The 24,402-nt window shown below is 42.5% G+C and overlaps 1 protein-coding gene across 9 annotated transcripts in view; it reads left to right on the forward strand.

Moving 5' to 3' along the window:
- Window positions 1-3,167: 3,167 nt before the first annotated feature.
- Window positions 3,168-24,402, forward strand: part of cnsta (consortin, connexin sorting protein a) — a 103,951-nt gene continuing 82,716 nt past the window's right edge. For 2 of the 9 annotated variants that reach the window (XM_059985580.1, XM_059985581.1), the window contains exons 1-4: window positions 3,169-3,288; window positions 5,522-5,568; window positions 8,825-9,136; window positions 20,968-21,022. The gene's annotated coding sequence lies outside the window, so the exon portion shown is untranslated. Of the gene's footprint in view, window positions 3,289-5,521; window positions 5,569-8,824; window positions 9,137-20,967; window positions 21,023-24,402 lie in introns of all 9 variants that reach the window. The other 7 variants (XM_059985574.1, XM_059985577.1, XM_059985582.1 and 4 more) reach the window with 7 other exon arrangements.

Here is a 24,402-nt window from a genome sequence, read left to right on the forward strand (position 1 = left end):
ATGGCCTGCACAGCTGTCAGTGGCAATGACTTCCACCGATTCACCACCCTCTGGCTAAACAAAGTTCTCCTCATCTCCTTTCTATATAGATGTTCCTCTGTTCTGAAGCTGTGCCCTCTGGCCCTAGTCTCCCCCACTATAGAAAGCATCCTACCCACATCCATTCTATCAATATTCAATAGGTTTCAGAAAAATTGCCCCTCGTTCTTCTGAACTCCAGCGAGGACAAGCCCAGAGCATTCAAACGCTCCTCATATGTTAACTCTTTTACTCCTGGGATTATTCTCATGAACTTCCTTTGCATCCTCTCCAATGTCAGCACATCTTTTCTCAGATAAGGGACTCAAGCTTATTCACAATACTCCAAGTGCAGTCTGACAAATGCCTTATAAAGCCTCAGCATTACATCCTTGCTTTTGTATTGTAGTCCTCTCAAAATGAATGCCAACATTACATTTGCATTCCTTACCACTGACTCAACCTTTAGGGAATCCTGAATGAGAACTCCCGTCCCTTTGCACTTCTGAATTTTGAAAATAGTCTGTGCCATGACCACACACTTCCCAACACTGTATTCCATCTGCCCATTTTCCCAATCTGTATAAGTCCTTCTGCAGACACCCTGCTTCATCTAGACATATCATCTGTAAAACTGGCCATAAAGCCATCAATTCCTTCATCCAAATCATTGACACATAACGTGAAAAGAAGCAGTCCCATCACCAACCTCTGCGGCACACCACTAGTCATTAGTGGCCAACCTACAATGGCCCCATTTACTCCCACTCTTTGCCTCCTGCTGGTCAGCCAATCTTCTATGCATGTTAGCATCTTTCCCGTCTTTCCATGGGCTCTTAGCTTGTTAAGCAGCCTCATGTGTGGCACCTTGTCAAAGGCCTTCTGAAAATCCAAGTGAACAACATCCACTTTGTCTATCCTGCCTGTTGTTCCCTCAAAGAATTCCAACAGGTTTGTCAGGCAAGATTTCCCTTTAAGGAATTCATGCCAATTTTGGCTTATTTTGTCAATTGTCCCCAAGAACCCCAAAACCTCATCCTTAATAACAGACTTTCAACAACCCACATTTTCCCAACCACCAAAGTCATGATTACTGGCCTATAATTTCCTTTTTTTCTGCTTCACTTCCTTCTGAAAGAGTGGATGACATTTGTAATTTTCCAGTCCTATGGAACCATTCCAGAATCTAGTGATTCTTGAAAGATAATTACTAATGCCTCCACAGCCACCTTTTTCAGAATCCTGCGGTGTAGTCCATCTGGTCCAGGTGACTTGTCTACCTTCAGACCTTTCAGCTTCCAAAGAGCCTTTGGAAGCAACTACATTCACTTCTGCCACCTGTCACTCTTGAACTCCTAGCATACTGCGGCATTTTCCACAGTGAAGACTGGCGCAAAATACATATTAAGTTCCTCTGATGTTTCTTTGTCCCCTATTACTATATGACCAGTGTAATTTTACAGCAGTCAAATACCCACTGCCATCTCTCTTCTACCTTTATATATCTGAGAAAAAAACTTTTTGTATCCTTTTATATTATTGGCAAGCTCACCTTCCTTTTCTCCTTCAGGCTTTTTTTTTACAGTAGTTGCCTATTTTGGTTTTTAAAAAAAACTTCCCAGCCTTTAATTTCCTTCTCATTTTCACTATATTTTATCACTCCCTTTTGCTTTTATGCTATCTTTGACTTTTCTTGTCAGGCATGTTTGCCTCTTTCTCCTTTTGGAGTACTTCAGCACCTTTAGGATGTATCTTTCCTGCACCTTTCGAATTGTTCCCAGAAACTCCAGCCACTGTTGTTCTGCCATCATCCCTGCTTGCATCCCCTTCCTGTCAACTTTGGCCAATTCCTCTCTCATGTCTCTGTAATTCTCTTTACTCCTCTGTAATACTGATACATCCAACTTTAGCTTCTCATTCTCAAACTGCAGGGTGAACTCAATCACATTATGAACACTGGAACACTAAGGGTTCCTTTACCTTACGCTCAACTAATCAAATCTGCATCATTACATAATGCAGACTCAGCTCAGCATTGCTTTCCCAAGTGGGTTACAGTCCAAGTGGGAGATTGTTAAAATATCTGTGTCAACAGGAGTGTTAGAATATTCAGAGGTGCATCCTACCGCGGATATGTAATTCAAAAGAAGTAATATCAACCCAGAATATTAAAGTAAATTGTCATTTTAACTATTGAAATTGTATTGAATCATCTTTATACCTTTGATTTTAATGTGATGTACTTTTGAGTTTATGGGCCTCTACCAGGTATGTCTCCATGAGAAACAGGCACAAGAAGCTGGAGCAACTCAGCAGGCCAGGCTGTGGAAAAGAGTTAACGTTCAATGTTTTGGGCCAAGACCTTCAGTGGAACCTGAAACATCGACTCTTTTCCACTGCATGCCTGGCCTGCTGAGTTCTTCCAGCATTATGTGTGTGTTGCTCTGGATTTCCAGCATCTGCAGACTTTCTCCTGTTTGTCTCCGTTAGAATGTTTGTTTATTGCAGTGAACAAAGGCTTCTCTCTAACCTGCTCCAGTGTTTCTTTGGTGACCTTGATTACAGTCACAACATTCTGCATAAAAGACTTATCCATAAGATAAAGATACATGGAGTTGGGGGTCTTGTTGCGATACCGTGTTCCCACGTTGCTGTACTGGACCTGTATAATTGCATATTTTGACTAATTGAGTCACCAATAAATACTCAGCTACAAGAAAAGATCAGAGGTCTGGTATCCTGTGGCAAGTTATAGAGTCAAAGGGCAACAAAGGACGGAACCAGGCCCTTCAACCCAACTTGTCCATGCTGACCAAGGTGCTAGTCCATTTATCCATGTTTGGCTCACATCCTTTTCCTTTCCTTTCCATTCCGCGTACCTGTCCAATTGTTTCCATTTTAATACACCCGCCTCGACCACTTTCCCTGGCATTGAAATATAACTTTAATAACACAAAAGGTCAAAATGCTCCCAGTGATGCTTTCAAAAGCCTCCTACTGTCCTAAAAATCTCTACGGCACGATTGGACTTTGAAAGGAAAGGGGAATTTTAAAAAGAAAAGCCGCTGTTGCTGCACCACGGTTAGCGCACCGATAGCGGGGAGCAGCGCGGGAGAGCGCGGGCGGAGGGACCGCGCGGCGCACCCGAGTGCTCTTTGGTCGCCGGCTCGGAGGACGGCGAGCGAGTCGCACGCGCACGGGGGTGCCCGGATGTCGGAGCGACTCGGCGGCGCGAGCTGAGTGGAGCGCAGGTGCCCGGAGCGCGAGCAGGTGGGTGCCGTCGACCTGCCCCCCTCTCAATCTCCCTCCGTGGTCGTGGTGGTGGGGGGGGGGGGGGAATAAATACAAACGACAGATTCACCCTCTGAGATGGAGCAGTGATTGGAAGGGGAATGGCGACGGCTTTTGGTGGTGGGGGGGGGGGGTGAGATGGTGGGTGTATGTAAAGGAGGTAGTGGCCTGGGGAAGGGGATGGTTGGTGGGGGGGATGCTACCTCTGTTAAATGTCCTCCCCGCTGGCAGCTGCTCGCCCTCCGGCCTCAGCTGCTGCATGCCATTCGGTACTGCGGCCCTGCGCGACACCGCAGCTGCTGGGGATCCTGAGGTTGAAGTGTTGGAAACACTCGGCAGGCCGGGCAGCGACTGCGGAACGCCGGTGTGTGTGTGTCCTGGTCTGGCTCTCTTCCGACAGATGCTGCCCGACCTGCTCTGTTCCCCGATGGACAGACCGCTAAGTACTAGAGGGTCTCAAGTATTTTGTGTGTGTTGACGTTGGTTTCTAGCATCTGCCGAATCTTGTGTTTATCATCTGCTGTGTTTCTGTTTTTAATTCTGTCTCCCCGCACGAGGATTTCCTCTGCCTACTTGCTGATACATGCAGTTCTCTGAGGCAGTTTCTGTTACCCTTCTGCCTCTACCTCTTCACAACACCGATAAGTAATCTGGACAAGCACTCGGATCGCTGAGGCATAGAAGGATATGGATAAAGTTCTGGCGATTGAGATTAGTATAGATGGGTATTATCGAGTGCACACGGAACGGAGACAGGTATTATCACTGCTCTGTCCGTGTGCACAAACGTCTTCCCACCGTTCTGCCTACGTGTACACAGCCATTTCCACGGCCGTTACCTGACCTGCTGAGTTCCTCCAGCATTTTTTTTTGTGTGTTGCTTTGGATTTCCAGCATCTGCAGATTTTCTCTTGTTCACGAGCTCCCCCCCCCCCCCCCGCGCTCTTCATCTGCCCACACAAAGTGTTTGCAGTTCACACGTTCTGTATGTCAAAGCATTTCCGTCAGTGATTGACTTGAGGAGAGGAGTGTCTAACTCGTCTTCTGCCCGCGTCTGATGTTTGTGTGCTGACTGCTTGACCTGCCCAGATGCCTCATTGAAACGCTTTAATTCTCTGTTAGCATTAACTATAGGTTAAAGTACTGGATCCCAAATATAAACTGGCTCCATTCTCTCTGTGTGGCTCATTTCCAGTGTCTGCTCAAACCATTTACAAACTACGTATGCCCTTATTCGTCCCGTTGTTAGACATCCTTAGAGTATCATGTTTATGTAGGGAATTTTTATTTCTTTGCTATTGGTTGAGGTTTTCACACTCTGGTTTTTCATTATTGTAGCTGTGCATTGGTGTATTGCAGTTAACTGCGTGTTACAGTGTTATGAGTGATTAGACCTTTATAGGGTGCCAACCTGAGGTTACATTCTAACTTTTGTTGACAGCATGAGCATCTTGTGTTTGTGTTTTTTTGGCACCTGTACAAATAGCTCAATCTTTTTGCATTCCTGCCAACTAAGCCACAATTGAGAAGCCAACTTGCTAAGTTGGTTGGAGAGATGCTTTGTGGTGTGTGTGTATATGGGAAAAAAACTGTTGATGAGAGAAATATCTGGGTTATGCATCTGCAGAAAGTGAGAGGGAAAAACAGCATTTCAGGCTCAAGTTCAAGATTATTGTCATTCAATCACATACATATATACCGCTCAACGGATTTCTACAGACCAAGGTTCAGGGCATAGTACATATAACTCACATATAATACATGAAGCATTATTACCACTAATAAATTAACAAATAAGGTGCATTTACGACTGAAATTAAAAAGTGAACAGTGTAACGCTACTGGTGCTTCATACACGATGCTGATCTTTTATCCTCTGCTGCCTGATTTGTTGTGCATTTCCAGTGTTTTTAGCTTTTATGCTTCAATGCTGTGTTATACTGTTCAGAATTTTTTTCTCTACTCTCTGTGAGATATTTGTAATTTTTTAAGCAATTGGTGCTCTGCTCAATCTCCTGTAGGCAGATAAAGTAATGGTGATATTGCCATTTATGCCCCCAAATATTATAACAGGGAATTACAGATAATCCTTCTGAGATTGCCATGTCATTTCTGATTTACTTTTGATGTGGATTAACATTTTTATGAAATTCTAAATGGATATCAGAGGAACGACTTAATTTAAATTGCTCTTGTTTTCCCCTTTTTTCAGGTCTGGTGTGGAGATGAGATTGACATCCTTTTACCGATTAAATTTATGTAAGTAGTTATCCTCATAGAATGTACTTTGTCCAATTAATTAAGAATACACTAATTTTAAACACGAGGACGTCCACAGAAATCCAGAGCAGCACACAGCATGTTGGAGGAACTCAGCAAGTCAGGCAGATCTATGGAAATGAATAAACAGTCAACGTTTCTGGTCGAGACCCTTCTTAAGGACTCTTGAAGGGTCTCAGACCGAAATGTTGATTATTTATACATTTCCATAGATGCTTCCTAACCTGTTGAGTTCCTCCAGCATTTTGTGTGAGATACAGTAATTTAATTTTTTATTACTGTGTATAGTCTGAAATTATTCTGGTATTAAGAATGTAGTCTATCAGCAAGTGCTTTCAGCTCTTTTCATTTAATCTTGTTATGCATTACAAGTAACATTGATGAAAGTGTTAAGTATTGCAGGCCTAAACAAATGAGTTCTTTCAAATATGCACTCATTTAATTGTTCTTACATAATATACTGTATTTAGTTCAATGGTCATTATGCTGGGTTATATCATAATACATTCTTGCAACAACTGTAGTCTTGTGGTACAGAATGACAGTAATATGAATTCATAGCAAGAAAGGAGGTCCTTTAGCCCATCTAGTCTGTGCTGACCTGATTTCTGCCTAGTACCATCTATCTGCAATAGGCCATATCCCTCCAAATCTCTCCCATCAATGTACCTATCCAAACCTCTCTTGAATTTTACAATTAAATCGGCATTTACCACTTCTGCTGGCAGCTCATTCCATACCTGCAAGAAGTTACTGCTCAGATTCCCCTTAAATATTTCACCTTTCACCCTAAGCCTATGACCTCCACCTGTAGTTTCACCCAACATGAGGTGCTGAATGCACTCACTTTATCTATGCCCTCATAATTTTGCATGCTTCTAAAAGATCTTCACTCATTCTCCTTCACTTCAAGGAATAAAGTCCTATACTCGGTAACCTTTCTGTATAACTCTGGTCCAAGCCTGGGCAACATCCTTGTAAATTTTCTTCACGTTCTTCTGGACTTATTGATATATTTTTTGGAGATAGGTGACCAGAACTGTGCACAATACTCCAAATTTGGCATCACCATGTCTTGTAAAATTTCAATGTAACATCCCAGCTCAGTACCCTGATATATGAGAGTGCCAGAAGCTCTGTTTATGACCATACATATCTGAGACGCTACTTTCAAGGAACTGTGGATCTGTATTTCCGGGTCCCTCTATTCTCCTGCACACCTCAGAGCCCTACCATTCACTGTGTAAGTCACTGGTTTGGCCTCCCAATGTACAACTCACCACACTCACCTGCATTAAATTCAGCTTTTTTTTTGCTCATTTTCCCAACTGGTCAAAATCATGCTGGAAGCTTTGATAGACTTCCTTGCTGCCCACTATGCCCCCAATCTTGGTGGCACGTTTATTAGAAAGCTGTGAAATGTTTTATGCAAACATGCTGGAGTATAGGTTTTCAAGAAATGACAGTTCATTCAGTAGCACAGTTCTGCAGAGCATCCTGGCAATTTTCGCTATACAGGAAAGGTCTATGGAGAGAAAAACGAAGTTTACATTTCAGAAGTGAAGAATTGCCTTATGCCATTTAAAAATTATGAAATCATGTGATAGATTCAGTCATAATTTTGCATGCCTCTAAGATCTTCATTGCAAATTGTGCAGAATATACAGAGAGTCTGAGGAGAGGTATAGATAGGTTAAGTGAGTGGGTAAGGGTCTGGCAAATGGAGTACAATATTGGTAAATGCGAGGTCATCCACTTTGGAAGTAAAAATGAAAGAGCAGATTATTGTTTAAATGATAAAAAATTGCAGAATGCTGCTGTGCAGAAGACTTGGAAATGCTTGTAGATGAATCACAAAAGGTTGGTTTGCAGGTGCAGTAGGCAATCAAGAAGGCAAATGGAATGTTGGCCTTCATTGCTAGAGGGATCGAATTTAAGAGCAGGGAGATCATGCTGCAATTGTCCAGGGTACTGGTGAGGCTGCACCTGGACTACTGCATGCCGTTCTGGTCTCATTACTTGGGATAGGATATACTGACTTTGGAGGCGTGCTGAAGTGTTTCACCAGGTTGATTCCAGAGATGGGAGGGTTAGACTATGAGGAGAGTTTGAGTCTCCTGGGACTGTACTCACTGGAATTCAGAAGAATGAGAGGGGATGTTATGGAAGCATATAAAATTATGAAAGGGATAGATATGCTAGAGGCAGGAAAGCTGTTTCCTCTGATAGGGGAGACTAGAACTAGGGGACAGACATAGCCTCAAGATTCAGGGGAGTAGATTCGACGTAGATGAGGAACTGCTTCTCCCAGGGAGTGGTGGATCTGTGGAATTCTCTGGCCAATGGAGCAGTGGAGGCTACCTCAGTAAATATATTTAAAACAAGGTTGGATAGATTTTTGCATAGTAGGGGAATTAATGGTTATGGAGAAAAGGCAAATAGGTAGAGATGAGTCCATCACCAGATCAACCATGATCTTATTGAATGATGGAGCAGGCTCAACGGGCCAGATGGCCTACTCTTGCTCCTATTTCTTATGTTCATGTGTTCTTATGGTAATGTGCTGTTTTGACTTATAGGTGAAATCACAAGGCTGTTAATATGAAGAACATCTGTTATAATACAATGAGCATGATTAGAAGAAATTTTCTTCATAGCAAGTCACATTTTATCAGAATAGCCTTTCCTGATCACCATCAGGCTATAACCAGTGCAATCTGTGTAATCAAGTATATTCCTGAAACCATTAAGACAGATTTACGTTATGGAAATATCTGTTACAACTGTACTTCTATAGTAGAATGTGGCTCTGAACCACAAAATGTAATTGGGTCAGATAGCATTATATTAGTTAAATAATTATTAGAGGGAGAAATAGAAGGATATATTAGAAGGTTTGTGTGTTGAATGAATGGACTATTCTTGTGTTGCAAATACTTTGTAATTTAAAAATCTAAAGCTCTCACATTCTTGAGTAGGTGTTCCCACACTTCCATATGGGAGTTTCAGCAGGGTTGACTTGGTAGTAAAGGATTGCAGATGGCACGTTGCTGGTGTCAGGCAATTTTTGTGCACTGTCAAATAACCATATAACATACAACCATATAACAATCACAGCATGGAAACAGGCCATCTTGGCCCTCCTAGCTGTATTCTTTTAATTCACAATTTTTTTTCTAAGTCAGAATCAGGTTTATTATCACTGACATACATGATGAAATTTGTTGTTTTGCAGCTGCTTTACAGTGCAAGACATAAAAATTATGTTCCAAAAATAAAATTAATATTATTTATGGATTCATGGACCATTCTGAAATTTGATGTGGAGAGGAAGAAGCTGTTCTTGAAATGTTGAGTATGGAACTTTGGACTCTTGCACGTCCTTACCGATGGTAATAATGAGAAGAGAGCATATCTTGAATAGTGGATGTGCCTTCTTTGCAATTGCATCTTTGTGTTGGACCCAAGATAGATCCTCTGAGATGTTGGCACCCAGGAACTGGAAAGCTGCTCTCCTTTTCCATCGCTGACCCCTCAAGGAAGACTGGTGCGTGTTCTCTCAATTTCTCCTGAAATTTCATAATCATTTCTTTGGTGCTGGTGACATTGCGTATAAGGTTGTTACAATGCTACTCAACTAGCTGATCTATCTCACTCTGTATGCTTCCTTGCTGAGATTCTGCCAACAGTTGTGCTATCAACAAATTTATAGATGCTGTTTTGAGCTGTGCCCAGCCACCACTGTGATGACTGCAAAGAGGGTATAGAAGTGAGTGAAGCACTCATCCTTGAGGTGCACCTGTATTAAGTGTCACACTTTAGACAATATAGTAATTCCAGCCAGTCTGGTGAGTTTGAACAGGAAGTGGGAATCAGTGCCAAATGAGCAAGATGCTGGCCAATTGGATAGCGGATTATGATATACTGTGTGAGCTGAGAGTAATCTTATAGGTGGTAGATTTTGTTTGTGATCAAAGATTCTGCAATTTTATAGGTCATTTGATATAGTGTTGCAAGTGGAGAAAGTGTATTTTTTTTTGAATGAGCAAAATAGTGTTGGCAAAATCTCAGATGGTGATGAGGAGGTGCGCAGGAGTGAGATAGATCAGTTGGTTGGAATCTACAGAAACTCTTTTGTTTATTTATAGAAAGGGTTGACAGTAAAGCAACACCCACAAAATGCTGAAGGAACTCAGCAGGCCAGGCAGCATCTATGGAAAAGAGTATAGTTGATGTTTTGGACTGAGTCCCTTCAGCAGGACTGGAGAAAAAAAAGATAGAGCAGATTTAAAAGATGGAGGGAGTGAGGGAGAACCACAAGGTGATAGGTGAAACCAGGAGGGGCAGGGGTGAAGTAAAGAGCTGGGAAGTTGATTGGTGAAAGAGATACAGGGCTGGAGACAGGGGAATTGAATAGGAGAGAAGGTAATGGAAGAAAGAAAAGGGGGGAGGAGCACCAGAGGGAAACAATGAGATATTAAGAGATGGAAAAGGGGGTGGGGAATGGTGAAGGGGTTGGAGCATTACCTGAAGTTTGAGAAATCGATGTTCATGCCATTGGGTTGGAGGCTACCCAGATGGAATATAAGGTGAGTGTGGCCTCATCGTGACAATAGACATATCGGAATGGGAAGTGGAATTAAAATAGATGGCCATTGGGAGATCCCACTTCTTCTAGTGGACGGAATGTAGATGCTCAGTGAAGCGATCACACAGTCTACATCAGGTCTCACCAATATGCAGGAAGCCGCACCAGATATAGTATATGACCCCAAAAGAGTCACAGGTGGTGTCACCTCACCTGAAGGACTGTTTGGAGCCCTGAATGGTGAGGGAGGAGGTGTAGGGGCAGATGTAACACTTGTTCCACTTGCAACGATAAGTGCCAGGAAGGAGATCAGTTGGGAGGGATGAATGGACAAGGGAGTCGCAGAGGGAGCTAACCCTGCAGAAAGCAGAAAATGGGATGAAGGGAAAGATGTGCTTGGTGATGGGATCCCATTGGAGATGGCAGAAGTACAGAGAATTATGTGCTGGACATGGAGGCTGGTGAGGTGGTAGGTGAGGACAAGAAGAATCCTATCTCTGGTAGGGTGGCGGGAGGGTAGCATGAGCATAGGCACATGTGAAATGGAAGAGATATGTTTGAGGGCACTGTTGATGGTGGAGGAAGGGAAGCCCCTTCTGTTGAAAAAGGAGGACATCTCCTTTGTTCTAGAATAAAAAGCCTCATTCTGAGAGCAGATGTTGCAGGGACAGAGGAATTGAGAGAAGGGGATGGCGTTTTTACAAGTAGCAGGGTGGGAAGAGGTATAGTCCAGGTAGTTGTGAGAGTCTGTGGGTTTATAATAGATGTCAGTAGATAAACTGTCTCTAGAGACAGAGGCAGAGAGATTGAGAAAGGGGAAGGAGTTGTCGGAAATGGACCAGGTAAATTTGAGGACATGCTGGAAGTTAGAGGCAAAGTTGATGAAGTTAATGAGCTCCACATGGTGCAGGAAGCAGCACCAACGTAACTGTTGATGTCGCATAGGAGAAGTGGGGGATGGACACCAGTGTAGGCTTGGAACGTAGACTGATCCATGTAGCCGACGAAAAGGCAGGCATAGCTGGGACCCATACGAGTGCCCACGGCTATACCTTTTGTTTGAAGGAATTGGGAGGAGCCAAAGGAGAAATTATTAAGAGTGAGGATAAGTTCTGCTTGACAGAGGAGAGTGGTGGTAGAAGGGAACTGGTTGGGTCTGGTGTCCAGAAACACACAGGGAGTTTTTGAGGCCTTCCTGGTGGGGGATGGAGGCATACAGGGACTGCACATCCACGGTGAAAATAAGATGATGGGGGCCAGAGAACCTGAAATCATTGAAAAGATCCAGAGTGTGTGAAGTGTAAGTAGGAAGGGAATGAACTAGGTGGGGGGGGGGGGGAATAAAACAGAGTTGGTATGCAGATATGAGTTCAGTGGGGCAGGAGCAAGTCAGTTAAGCAGGTTTCTTTGTCTTGGATAAGTTGGGCTTCTTGTTTTAGAATTTAACTAACTTAACTGTGCAAGTGGGTGTCCCATTTACACACCTGGCTTGTGCTTTATACATGGAAGAATCAGAAATTGAGTCACTTCCTGTAGAATAGAAAGGATTTGTATGTGTAGTGCTCTAGTTTTGGACAGTGGTCACCAACAGTCAGTTTGTAGCTCTGACTGGAGTGTAGGAGATGTAAGCTATGCTGCATGTACACAGATCTAGTTTTGGAGTACTGGACATCGCATTGTAGGAAAGACAAGCTAGTCCTTGGGGAATATATTGTAGATTTTCCAGAATGACTAGAAAGTGAGTTGCTTTCACCAGAAGTTAAATGATTAAGGGATGTTTTGGATAAAATTCGTTATGTCATAGAGGAGTATGTCACAAAAACAGGCCTTTTGGCCATTCTAGTCTATGCCAAACTATTTAAACTGCCTACTCCCCTCAACCTGCACTGGGACCATAGCCCTCCATAGCTCTACTATCCATATATTGTCCAGCCTTCTCTTAAATGTTCAAATCGAGCTTGCATGCACCACTTGTGCTGGCAACTCATTCCATACTCTCATAACTCTCTGAGTAAAGAAGTTTATCCCTGTGTTACTCTTAAACTTTTCATCATTCACCCATGACATCTAGTTGTAGTCCCACAGAACCTCACCTGAACAAGCATTGCACTTACCCTATCTATATCAATCATAATTTTGTATAGCTTAGTCAAATCTCACAACCTTCTATGATATAAGGAATAAAGTCGTAACCTATTCAGTCTTTCCTCGTAACTCTGGTCCTCCATACCCAGGCGAGATCCTTGTAATTTTTCTCTGTGTTCTTTCAACCTTGCTTGCATCTTTCCTGTAAGTAGGTGACCAAAAATGCACTTTGTACTCTAAATTAGGCCTATGTCTTATACACCCCATCTCCTTGTATTCATTACTTTCATTTATTAAAGCCACTGTGCCAAAAGCTTTCTTTATGGCCCTATCTACCCGTGACACCACTTGCAATTAATTATCGACCTGTATTGCTAGATGCCTACCACACTCTTCAGTGCCCTACTATTCACTCTGTAAGACCTGCAGGGTTGGTCCTACTAAAGTACAACACCTCACACTTAACTACATTAAATTCCACCTGCCATTTTTTAGCCAATTTTTTCAGCTGGTCCAGATCCCACTGCAAGCCATGATACACCCTTCCTCATTGTTCACTGCACCCCTAATCTTTCTGTCATTGGCAAATTTGTTGATTCAGTTAACCATATTATCATCCAGATCATTGATATAGATGACAAAGAACAAGGGACCCAGCACTGATTCCTGCAGCATTCTTCTAGTTACAGGCCTCCAGTTAGAGAGGCATTCATCTATTACCACTCTCTGGCTTCTCCCAGAAAGCTAATGTCTGTCTAGTTTATTACCTATTCTTGAATGCCGAGTGATTGAACCTTCTTGACCAGTCTCCAATGCAGGACCTTGTCAAATGCCTTAGTAAAGTCCACGTGGACACCATCCACTGCCTTGCCTTCATTACCTTTCCTGGTAATTGATTCGAAAAACTATACAATTGTTTGGACAAGACTGACCATGCATGAATCCATGCTGATAATCCTTAATCAGTCCATGTCTATCCAGGTTTTTATATATCCAAACACGAGGAAATCTGCAGATGCTGGAAATTCAAGCAACACACACAAAATGCTGGTGGAATGCAGCAGGCCAGGCAGCATCTATAAGATGTTGCTTGGTCTGCTGCGTTCCACCAGCATTTTGTTTTTCTTATATATCCAATCTCTCAGAATACCTTCAAATGACTTTCCCCACTACTGATGCCCGGCTCACCAGCATATAATTTTCTGGTCTATTTTTAAAGCCATTCTTGAACAGCAGAACCAGAAGACCATAAGACATAGGAGCAGAAATAGGCCATTCAGCCCATTGAGTCTGCTCCATCATTCCATCAGGGCTGATTCTGGATCCCACTCAACCCCATATACCTGCCACCTTGCCATATCCTTTGATGTCCTGACCGATCAGGAATCAATCAACTTCCGCTTTAAGTATATTCACAGACTTGGCTTTCACTGCAGTCTTAGGCAGAGCATTCCACAGATTCATTACTCTCTAGCTAAAAAATATTCTCCTTGCCTTTGTTCTGAAAAGTTTCCCCTACATTTTGAGGCTGTGCCCTCGAGTTGTGGATACCTCCACCATAGGAAGCATCCTCTCCTCATCTACCCTATCTGGTCCATAAGACATAGGAGCAGAATTAGGCCATCTGGCCCATCGAGTCTGCTCCTCCGTTCAATCTTGGCTGTTCCTTTTCTCTGTCTCCTCAACCCCAATTCCGAGCCTTCTCCCCGTAACCTTTGATGCCATGTCCAATCAAGAACCTATCAATCTCTGCCTTAATCAGACCTGTCCTCCACAACTGCATGTGGCAACAAATTCCACAACTTCACCACCCTTTGGCTAAAATAATTTCTCCGCATTTCTGTTTTGAAAGGGCACCCCTCTATCCCGAGGCTATGCCCTCTTGTCCTAGACTCTTCCACATCTACTCTGTCTAGGCCTTTCAACATTCGAAAGATTTCAGTGAGATCCCCCTTCATCTTTCTGAATTCTGACGAGTACAGACCCAGAGCCATTATATATTCCTTTAAAAAAGGGTATGATAACCCTTTTAAAATCCGGTAGGTTTCAATTAGATCTCCCCTCTTTCCCCCCCCCCCCCCCGTAGTCTTCTAAATTCCAGTGAATACAGGCCCAAAGCTGCCAAATGCTGCTCATATGTTAACCCCTTCATTCCCTGAATCATCTTCGTGAACCTCCTCTGAACTGTCCAATGACAATACATCTTTTCTGAGATATGAGGCCCAAAACTGTTGACAATACTCCAAGTGTGGCCGGACTACTGTCTTATAAAGCCGCAGCATTATCTCCTTGCACTTGTATTCTATTCCCCTTGACATAAATGCCAGCATTGCATTTGTCTTATTTACCACAGACTCAATACAATGGAACAACATTTTCAGTCCTCCAATTCTCCAGTACCTCACCTGTCATGGAGGATAATTTAAAATCTCTGATAGGGCCCTTGCAATTTCTGCACTTGTCTCCCAGAGGGCCTGAGGGAACACATTGTCAGGCCCTGGGGATTTATCCACCCTAATTTGCCTCAAAACAGCAAACACCACCTCTTCTGTAATCTGTATTGGGTCCATAATATTGATGCTGCTTTGCCTCACTTCTATAGACTCTGTCCCTCTCCTGAGTAAACACAGATCTTCCCCATCTCTTTTGGCTCCACACATGGATTATCATTCTGATCTTCCAGAAGACTAATTTTGTTCCTTGAAATCCTTTTGTTCTTAATATGTCTGTAGAATTCCCTAGGATTCTCCTTCATCCTGTCTGCCAGGCAACCTCATGCCTTCTTTTATTCTTCCTGATTTCTTTCTTAAGTGTTCTCTTGAAAACAAAAGTTCCCTACACCTGTTATCTTTACCTTTTATTCTGACAGGCACAGCCTCCTGGTTACCAAGTACAGCTTTACCAGAGAGTAGCCTGTCCCAATCCACACTTACCAGATCCTTTATGGTGCCATCAAATTTGGCCTTTCTCCAATCTAGAATCTCAACCCGCGGACCAGACCTATCTTGCGTATTTATTTTGAAACAACTGGCATTGTGATCACTAGATGCAAAGTATTCAACTACACAAACTTTTGTCACCTACCCAGTCTCATTCCCTAATAGCAGATTAAGTATCATATGATCTTGTTGGGACTTCTATGTACTGATTAAGAATACTTTCCTGAACACATTTGACAAACTCTATCCCATCTATTTTGTAGAATGGAAGTCCCAGTCAATATGTGGAAAGTTTAAAATCACCTACTATCACAACCTTATGTTTCTTGCAACAGTCTGCGATCGCTCTGCAAATTTGTTCCTCTAAATCCCTCAGACTGTTGGGTGATCTGTAATATAGTCCCACTAACATGGTCATACCGTTCTTATTTCTCAGTTCTACCCAACACCTCACTAGACGAGTTCTCCACTCTGTCCTGCCTGAGCACTGCTGTGATTTTTTTCCCCCCAAGTGCTTTAATCTCTTCTACTCTGTTGCATCTAAAACAGTGGAACCCCAGAATACTACGCTGTCAGTCTTGCCTCTCCTGCATCTAAGTCTTACTAATGGCCAATAGGTGTTGATCCATGCACTGAGCTCATCTGTCTTTCCTATGATGCTTCTTGAATCGAAATATAAGCAGCTCGAGATGTTAGTCGTACCATGCTCAACCCTTTGTTTCCTGAATTTGGGGTCTTAACAACATCTGGCTCTACAACCTCTTCACTAACTGTTCTGGCACTCCTGTTGTAGAGCATACTACTCATGCTTGGAAAAACATTTACATATGGAGAGGGTGATAAAAACTTGGAATTCCCTCAAAAGCTGTAAATAGATCAAATAAAAATCAATCTGAGGGTTGATAGCTTTTAGATAAAACAATCAAGGAACAAGGAAAGATGGGTATGTGATTGCAAGACTAGTGAACAGCTGCTTCCATTTATGTGTTCCTCTCATCTATGGAATAATTGTGCTTGCATAATTTCTTTACAGTCAAATGCCATTTCGCTATTTAAACAGAGCCGTATATTCCTGAGAAATAAAAAGATGAGAAAATCTGCAGATGCTGGAAATCCAAGCAACACACACAAAATACTGGAGGAACTCAGCAAGTCAGGCATCATACATGGAGGGGAATAAACAGTAGACATTTCGGGCTAAGACCCTGGTGAAGAGTTTTGGTTCAAATTATTAACTGTTATACTGTCCTCTATAGATGCTGCCATGATTTGCTGAGTTCCCCCAGCACTTTTCTGTGTTGGTCATTTTCTGAAACTCTCAGCTTTTTTAAAATGTAAGTCCTTACTGCAGACAAATAAATGTCTCAATATTATCAAATGAGCACCTCTGTTCAATATAATGAAACAAAAAAAATGTCATGTGAAATGCCAGCATGTATTTTTGGATCAATTTTATTGATTGACAATGTATTTTTCATATGCTGCCATACCTAATTTGTCTAAAAAAAAAGTGCTCTTGTTCCTGTATTTTTTGCAATTGTTCCTCTATTAAAATATATATTTATGAATTATTAGTCATTTCAGCCCTACAGTTTATCTGTGTATAATGTAAATCTCAGTCAAATGCCTTCTGCCTTCATCATCCCTTGGTTACTTAAAACCAATTGAAAATAAAGTGGTGCTCTTTCTCTTGCACTTCAATTCATTTATTACCAACTTAATATGTTTGTAAACTGTGAAGCTGTTTGATGTTAAGTAGGGTGAGGGAAATGGTTATTTTGTTGTGTACAAATTATTATGAGATTTTGGAATGAGTTTGGTCTGGTCAGAGTCTGGAGCAACAAAATAACTTCCTGTTATTGCTTTCACTGTCTCAATCTGTTTTGGATTGTTAGAAAATCTGTGTTGGAAACTTGTATTGTTTTCTCTGGAGCTTTGGAGGCTGAGAGAAGTTTATAAAATTAGGAGAGGCATGGATAGTCATTGATTTTTTTTTCCAGGGTGTAAATGTCAATTACTAGAAGCATAGTTTTAAAATGAGAGGCAGGAATTTTTAGGGCAACACACAGGGCTGGTGTTTTATTTTACAGATTGTAGGAAGTGCCTAGAATACACTGCCAAGGGTGGTGATAGAAGGAGACACCATATTGGTATTTAAAAACCATTTGATCAGGTGCAGAAAAAGGCAAGAAATGGAGGGGCGGATTAATTTAATTTATTTTGGCATCCTTGTCAGCACAGAAGTTGTGGGCCAAGGAGTCTGTTCCCATTCTACGCTGTTTATATTTTATGTGTGTTGGTTGTGTTTACTCTATCATGAACTTCTCACTGTTAAATTTGTTCTCTGGTTTAGCTGCTCTGTTATTGGTGTATCGGAGTCCAAGGATGGCTGACAGAAGGGAGGGTCCCCTCAACTGGTGATAACTGAATTGTTTGCCTGCAAAAGCTTCTATAAATTGCATCATGTTGTCCACCCCACTGAATATTTTTGTAAAATACATAATTAATTTGGGAACTTTACTGACTGCATGATATAAGCACCACCAGAGACACAGCAAAAATCAGGTTTTCAAGAACCTGTCTCTCTTTCTGAACAATTTTTTTAAACCTGATATTCGACCAGGTACAGGTATTATATTGCATGAAGAAAACGGATTAAAATTCCAGTAGATGACTTGCTTATTGAGGAGGTATAAAAGTTGTAATGATTTAATATACACAAAAAATGCTGGAGGAGCTCAGCAGGTCAGCCGGTGTCTATGGAGAGACTCTTCATCAGGGCTATTAAGGAAGGGGGAAAGAAGCCAGAATAAGGTGGGGGTAGGGAAAGGAGTACAAACTGGGTGGGTGGGGGAGGGTGAATGAAGTGAGAAGCTGGGAGGTGATAAGTAGAAAAAGTGAAAGGCTGAAGAAGAAGGAATCTGATAGGAGAGGAGAGTGGAACATCGGAGAAAGGGAAGGAGGAGAGACACGAGGGAGGTGTTAGGCAGGTGAAGAGAAAACAAGGGTACAGCAGATGAACCCTTCTCTTCTCCCTACCTGCCTATCGCCTCCCTCTGGTGCCCCTCCTCCTTACTATTCTCTCATTGCCTACTCTCTTCTCCTGACAGGCTCCTTTTTCAATCCTTTACCTTTTCCAATTATCACCTTCCAGCTTCTCACTTTATTCTCTCCTTCCCCCACCTTCTAATTCCGCTTTCTTTCCCCTTCCTCTTCCTTCCCAGTTCTGATAAAGGCTCTCAGCCTGAAACACTGACTGTTTATTCCTCTACACAGATCAGAATCAGGTTTATTATCACTGCTGAGTTCTGCCAGCACTTTTGTGTGTGCATCTCAGAAGTTCCAGTGTCTGCGGTATCTTGTGTTTATAATTTGTAATGTATTCTTAAAGTGTTAGGTCTTACTGTTAAAAAAAATCTTGCATATGATTAACTCCTGTGAAATTGGTTGATTTTTCACAATCTTGATATTCTTTAAATTTTCATCAAAAACATAGTCATACGTATAACACTACAGCACAGAAACAGGAGTCAACCCTACATCCACTATTTGCTTGTTCCACACTTTCATGACCCTCTGAGTGAAGAAGTTTCCTCTCATGTTCCTCTCCTCTAGTTGTACTCTCACCCAAACACAGTGGAAAAAGCCTGCTTGCATTTACCCAATCTATATCCCTCATAATTTTTTATACATGTATAAAATCTCCCCTGTCTTCAGCGTTCTTGGGAATAACGTCCTAACCTATTTAACCTTTCCCTATATCAACGTTCTCTGCACTCTTTCAAAACTTTCTTTATGAACCTATCTACCTGTGATGCAATTTTCAAGGAATTAATAATCTGTCTTCCCAGATCCCTGTTCTCCAACAATCCTCAGTGCCCTACTGCTCACCATGTAAGACCTCCCCAAGTTAGTCCTCCCAAGTGTGACACCTCACACTTGTCTACATTAAATTCCATCTGCCACTCTTCAGCCCATTTTTCCAGCTGGTTCAGTTCCTGCTGCAAGCTTTGATAGTTTTCCCTGCCATCCGCACATTTGCTGATCCAGTTTACTACATTATCATCCAGATTAGTGATGTAGATGACCAACAAAAATAGACCAGCGCTGACCCAGGTGGCACATCATTACTCACAGGTCTCCAGTGAGAGAGGCAACCATCTACTGCCACTCTCTGGATTCTTTGGCGAAGCCAATGTCTGATCAATTTGCTACTTCATCTTGAATGCTGAGCGCCTGGATCTTCTTCACCAACCTCCCATGCATTACCTTGTCAATGGTCTTACTAAAGTCCATATAGACAACCTCCACTGCCTTGTCAACGTTCTTGGTAACTTGCTTGAAAAACTCTATACAACTGGTTAGACATGTACGACCATGCACTAAACCACATGTTGACTATCCCTAGACTGTCCTTGTCTATACAAATGCTTCTGTATCCAGTGCCATGAAATACATTCCAATAAGTTTCCCACTACCAATGACAGGCTCAACAGACTATAATTTCTTGGCTTATTCTTAGAGTCATAAACAACGAAACAACACTATTTCACCTCCAGTCCTCTGGCACCTCCAACCATGGCTAAGGATGTTTTAAATATCTCTGCTAGGGCCCCTGCATGTTCTGCACTATCCTCCCATTGGGTCCAAGGAAACAGCTTGTCAGACTGTGGGGATTTATCCACCCTAATTTAGACTATAAAATATAGAAAGAGAATTAGGCCATTTGGGCCATTGAGTCTACTTCACTATTTCATCATGACGGATCCAATTTTCCTCTCAGCCCCAATTTCCCCCAATTCTCCCCGTATCCCTTCATGCACTGACCAATCAAAAATCTATCAACCCCTGCCTTAAATATACATAAAGACCTGGCCTCCACAGCTGCCTGTGGCAAAGTATTTCACAGATTCTCCACTCTCTGGCTAACAAAATTCTTCCTCAGCTCCATTCTAAAAGGACACCCCTGTATTCTGACACTGCATCCTCTGGTCTTAGACTCTCTCGCCATAGGAAATATCCATTCCACATCCACTCTATCAAGGCCTTTCACCATTTGATAGGTTTCAATGAGGTCACCCCTCATTCTTCTGAATTCCAGTGAATACAGGCCCAGACCCATCAAACGCTCATTATATGACGTCATTCAATCCTGGAATCATTTTCATGAACCTCATTTGAAACCTCTCCAGTTCCAGCACATCCAAAACTGCTCTCAATACTCCATGTGAGGCCTCATCAGAGCTTTATAAAGTCTCAGTAATACATCCTTGCTTTTATATTCAAGTCCTCTTGAAATGAATGCTAACATTGTATTTGACTTCTTCACCACAGACTCAACCTGCAAATTAACTTTTAAAGAATCCTGCACAGGGATTCCCAAGTCCCTTTGCGCCTCTGTTTTTTGTATTTTACTCTCCATTTAGAAAACAGTCAACCCTTTCATTTTTTCCACCAATGTGCATGACCATACACTTCCCGACAATGTATTCCATCTGCCGTTTCTTTGCCCATTCTCCTAATCTATGTCCTCCTGTATCCTTTCTACTTCCTCAGAACTACCTGCCTCTCTACCTATCTTCATACCGTCTGCAAACTTTGCAACAAAGCCATTGATTCAGTCATCCAAATTATTGATATATAATGTAAAAAGAATTGGTCCCAACACAGACCCCTTTGGAACACCATAAGTCACCAGCAACCACCAGAAAAGGCTTCCTTGAGGAAACCATGCTGATTATATCCTATTTTATTGTGTTCCTCCAGGTACCCTGATATCTCATCGTTGATGATCGACTCCAACATCTTCCTAACCACTGAGGTCAGACTAACTGGCTTATAGTTTCCTTTCTTCTGCCTCTCTTCCTTTTTGAAGAGTGGAGTGACATTTGCGATTTTCCAATCTTCCAGAACCATTCCAGAATCTAGTGATTCTTGAGAGATCATTACTAATGCCTCCACAATCTCTTCAGCCACCTCTTTCAGAACCCTAATTTGCCACAAGATAGCACCTGCCTTCTCTGCACTCTGTATTGGGTCCATGGTGTTGCTGCTTCAATGCCTCATTTATAGATTCTACATCCATCCCATGGGTAAATACAGATGCACAAAATTTATTTAAGATCTCCCCCATCTCTTTCAGCTCCACGCATAGATTACCATTCTGATCTTTTAGAGCACCAGTTTTGTCCATTGCTATCTATATGCTCTGTAGGAAGTCTTAGGATTCTACTTCATCTTGTCTGATAGAGCAATTTCGTGTCTTTTAGCTCTCCTAATCTGCTTCTTAAGTGTTCTTTTTTGCATTTCTTGTACTCAAGTACCTCATTTGATCCTCCCTGCCTATGCCTGCTATGCACCTACTTTTTTCTTAACTAGAGTCTCAATATCTTGAAAAGCAAGGTCTCCTGAACCTGTTATCCTTGCCTTTCATTCTGAGAGAAACACCTAATCTCTGTACTTTTGAAGGCCTTCCACCTCCAAAGTACACCTTGGCTGGAAAACCACCTATCCCAATCCACACTTGCGAAATCCTTTCTGATACCATCAAAATTGGCCTTTCCCCAATTTAGAATCTGTAAACCAGCATCAGACCTATGGCATTATGATTACAAGTGTTCCCTTTCACAAAAATGTCTGCCACTTGCCCTATCTCATTGCCTAAGAGAAGATCAAGTATCTCACTCTCTCTAGTTGGGACTACTCTGTACTCATTAAGGAAAGTCTCTTGAACACATCTGACAAACTCTCCCATATGGCCCTTTTACAGTATGGGAATCCCATTCAATAAATGGAAAGTTAATATCACCTACTATCACAACATTATGTTGCATTATATTATATATTACATTATATCGCAAGACCCTGCAGCGGATAGTGAGGTCAGCTGAGAAGATCATCGGGGTCTCTCTCCCTGCCATCACAGACATTTACACTACACGCTGCATCTGCAGAGGAAACAGCATTATGAAGGACCCCATGCACCCCTCATACAATCTCTTCTCCCTCCTGCCGTCTGGGAAAAGGCTCCGAAGCATTTCGGCTCTCACGACCAGACTATGTAACAGTTTCTTCCACTAAGCTATCAGACTCCTCAATGCCCAAAGCCTGGACCTTGTCCTACTGTCCTGTTTATTATTTATTGTAATGCCTGCACTGTTTTTGTGCACTTTATGCAGTCCAGTGCAGGTCTGTAGTCTAGCTTACTCTGTGTTGTGTTTTTTAATTACGTAGTTCAGTCTAGTTTTTTGTACTGTGTCATGTAACACTATGGTCCTGAAAAACATTGTCTCATTTTTACTATGCACTGTACCAGCAGTTATGGTCGAAATGACAATAAAAGTTGACTTGACTTGACTTCTTGCAACTATCTGCGATCTCTACAAATTTGCTCCTCTAAATGCTGTGAACTGTTGCGGATCTGTAATTTAGCCACATTAACATGGTCACACCTTTTCTTATTCACCATTTCTACTCAAAGCATTACTAGATGAGCTGTCCAGTCTGTCCTGACTGAGTACTGTTGTAACATTTTCCTGACTAGTAGTGCCACACCTCACCCTTTATTCCATTCTGCTCTATCACGTCTAAAACAATGGAACCCCAGATATTAATCTGCCAGTCCTGCACCTCTTGCAACTAAGTCTCACTAATAGCTACAATGTCATAATTCCACTTGCTGATCCACTTCAAAGTCGATCCACCTTTCCTACAATAGTCCTTGCACTGAAACATAAGCAGCTCAGAATATTAGTCCCACTATGCTCAACCTTTTGATTCCTGACCTTGTATGTAGGCTTAACAAAATCTTTCTCTGCAACTACTCCACTATCTGTTCTGACACTGGTTCCCATTCCGATGCAAGTTTAGTTTAAACTCCCCTTGCTCCCCCATCCAACCCTCTGTAGCATTAGCAAATCTTCCTGCCAGGATATGTCCCCCTCCAGGTGCAAACAGTCCCTTCTGTATAGATCCCACCTTACCTGGAAGAGAGCTCAGAGATCCAAAAATCTGAAGCTCTCCCTTCTGTACCATCTCCTTAGGCACGTGTTGAACTGCATGATCTTCCTGCTTAGTGCCTCACCAGCATGTGGCACGGGTAGCAATCCTGAGATCGTAACCCTGGAGGTTCTGGGTTAATTTGACAGCAAACTCCCTGAACTCACATTGTAGGGGCTCATCACCCATACTACCCAAGTCATAGGTACTGACGTGGACCACACCATTTGGCTGCTCACCCTCCCACTTATGAATGCTGGGAATTCAATCTAAGATGTCTGACCCTGGCATCCAAGAGACAACAAATTATTCAGGAATCTTGTTCTTGTCTACAGAACCTCTTTTCTGTTACCCTAACCAATGAATCCCCTATCTCTACAGGTGGCCTCTTCTGCACCCTTCCCTTTTGAGCCACAGAGCCAGACTCAGTCCAGAAATCTGTCTGTGGCTTCTTCCTGGTAGGTCGTACCCCCCAACCCCACCAACAGCATCCAAAGTAATATACTTACTATTGAGGGGAACGGTCACAGGGGTACTCTGCATTGACTCTGTATTCCCTTTCTCTCTCCTGACAGTCGTCCTGTTACCTGCCTTCTGCAACTTAGGGGTGACTACCTCCCTGTAGCTCCTATTTAACACCTCCTCGTTCTCCTGTATGAACCGTTGGTCATCAAACTACAGTTCCAGTTTCTTAATATGGTCTCTAACAAGCTGCAGCTCAGTGTATTTCATGCAAATGTAATTATCAGGGAGACACAATTAACATACTTGTTCTGTTGTCAAAGCAGCTGACATGGACCACCAACTTCTCGCTGCTTGTAAAAAAGACACAACAAATACTCTTCATCCTCAGAAAGCTGAAACAGGACAAATTCCCACAAAAGCTGTTGCTTAACTTCTACAGAAGCACAATTGAAACCATCCTGACCAACAGCGCCACAGTGTGGTGTGCCAGCTGCACAGCTGCTGAGCGACAGGACCTGCATTGCGTGGTGAAGGCGGCCCAGCGGATTGTCAGGATGGAGCTCCCAGGACTGGACACCATCTATTCCAGCAGAGTTAGGAGGAAAGCAATCAGCATAACCAGAGACACCACGCACCCCGCCACTCCCTGTTTGACCTGCTTCTGTCTAGCAAAAGGTTCAGGACACTAAAAACCAGAACAAACAGACTGAGGAACAGCTTCTACCCCAGAGCTGTGGC

Source organism: Hypanus sabinus, chromosome 12, assembly GCF_030144855.1.
Source record: "Hypanus sabinus isolate sHypSab1 chromosome 12, sHypSab1.hap1, whole genome shotgun sequence".
NCBI lineage: Eukaryota > Metazoa > Chordata > Chondrichthyes > Myliobatiformes > Dasyatidae > Hypanus > Hypanus sabinus.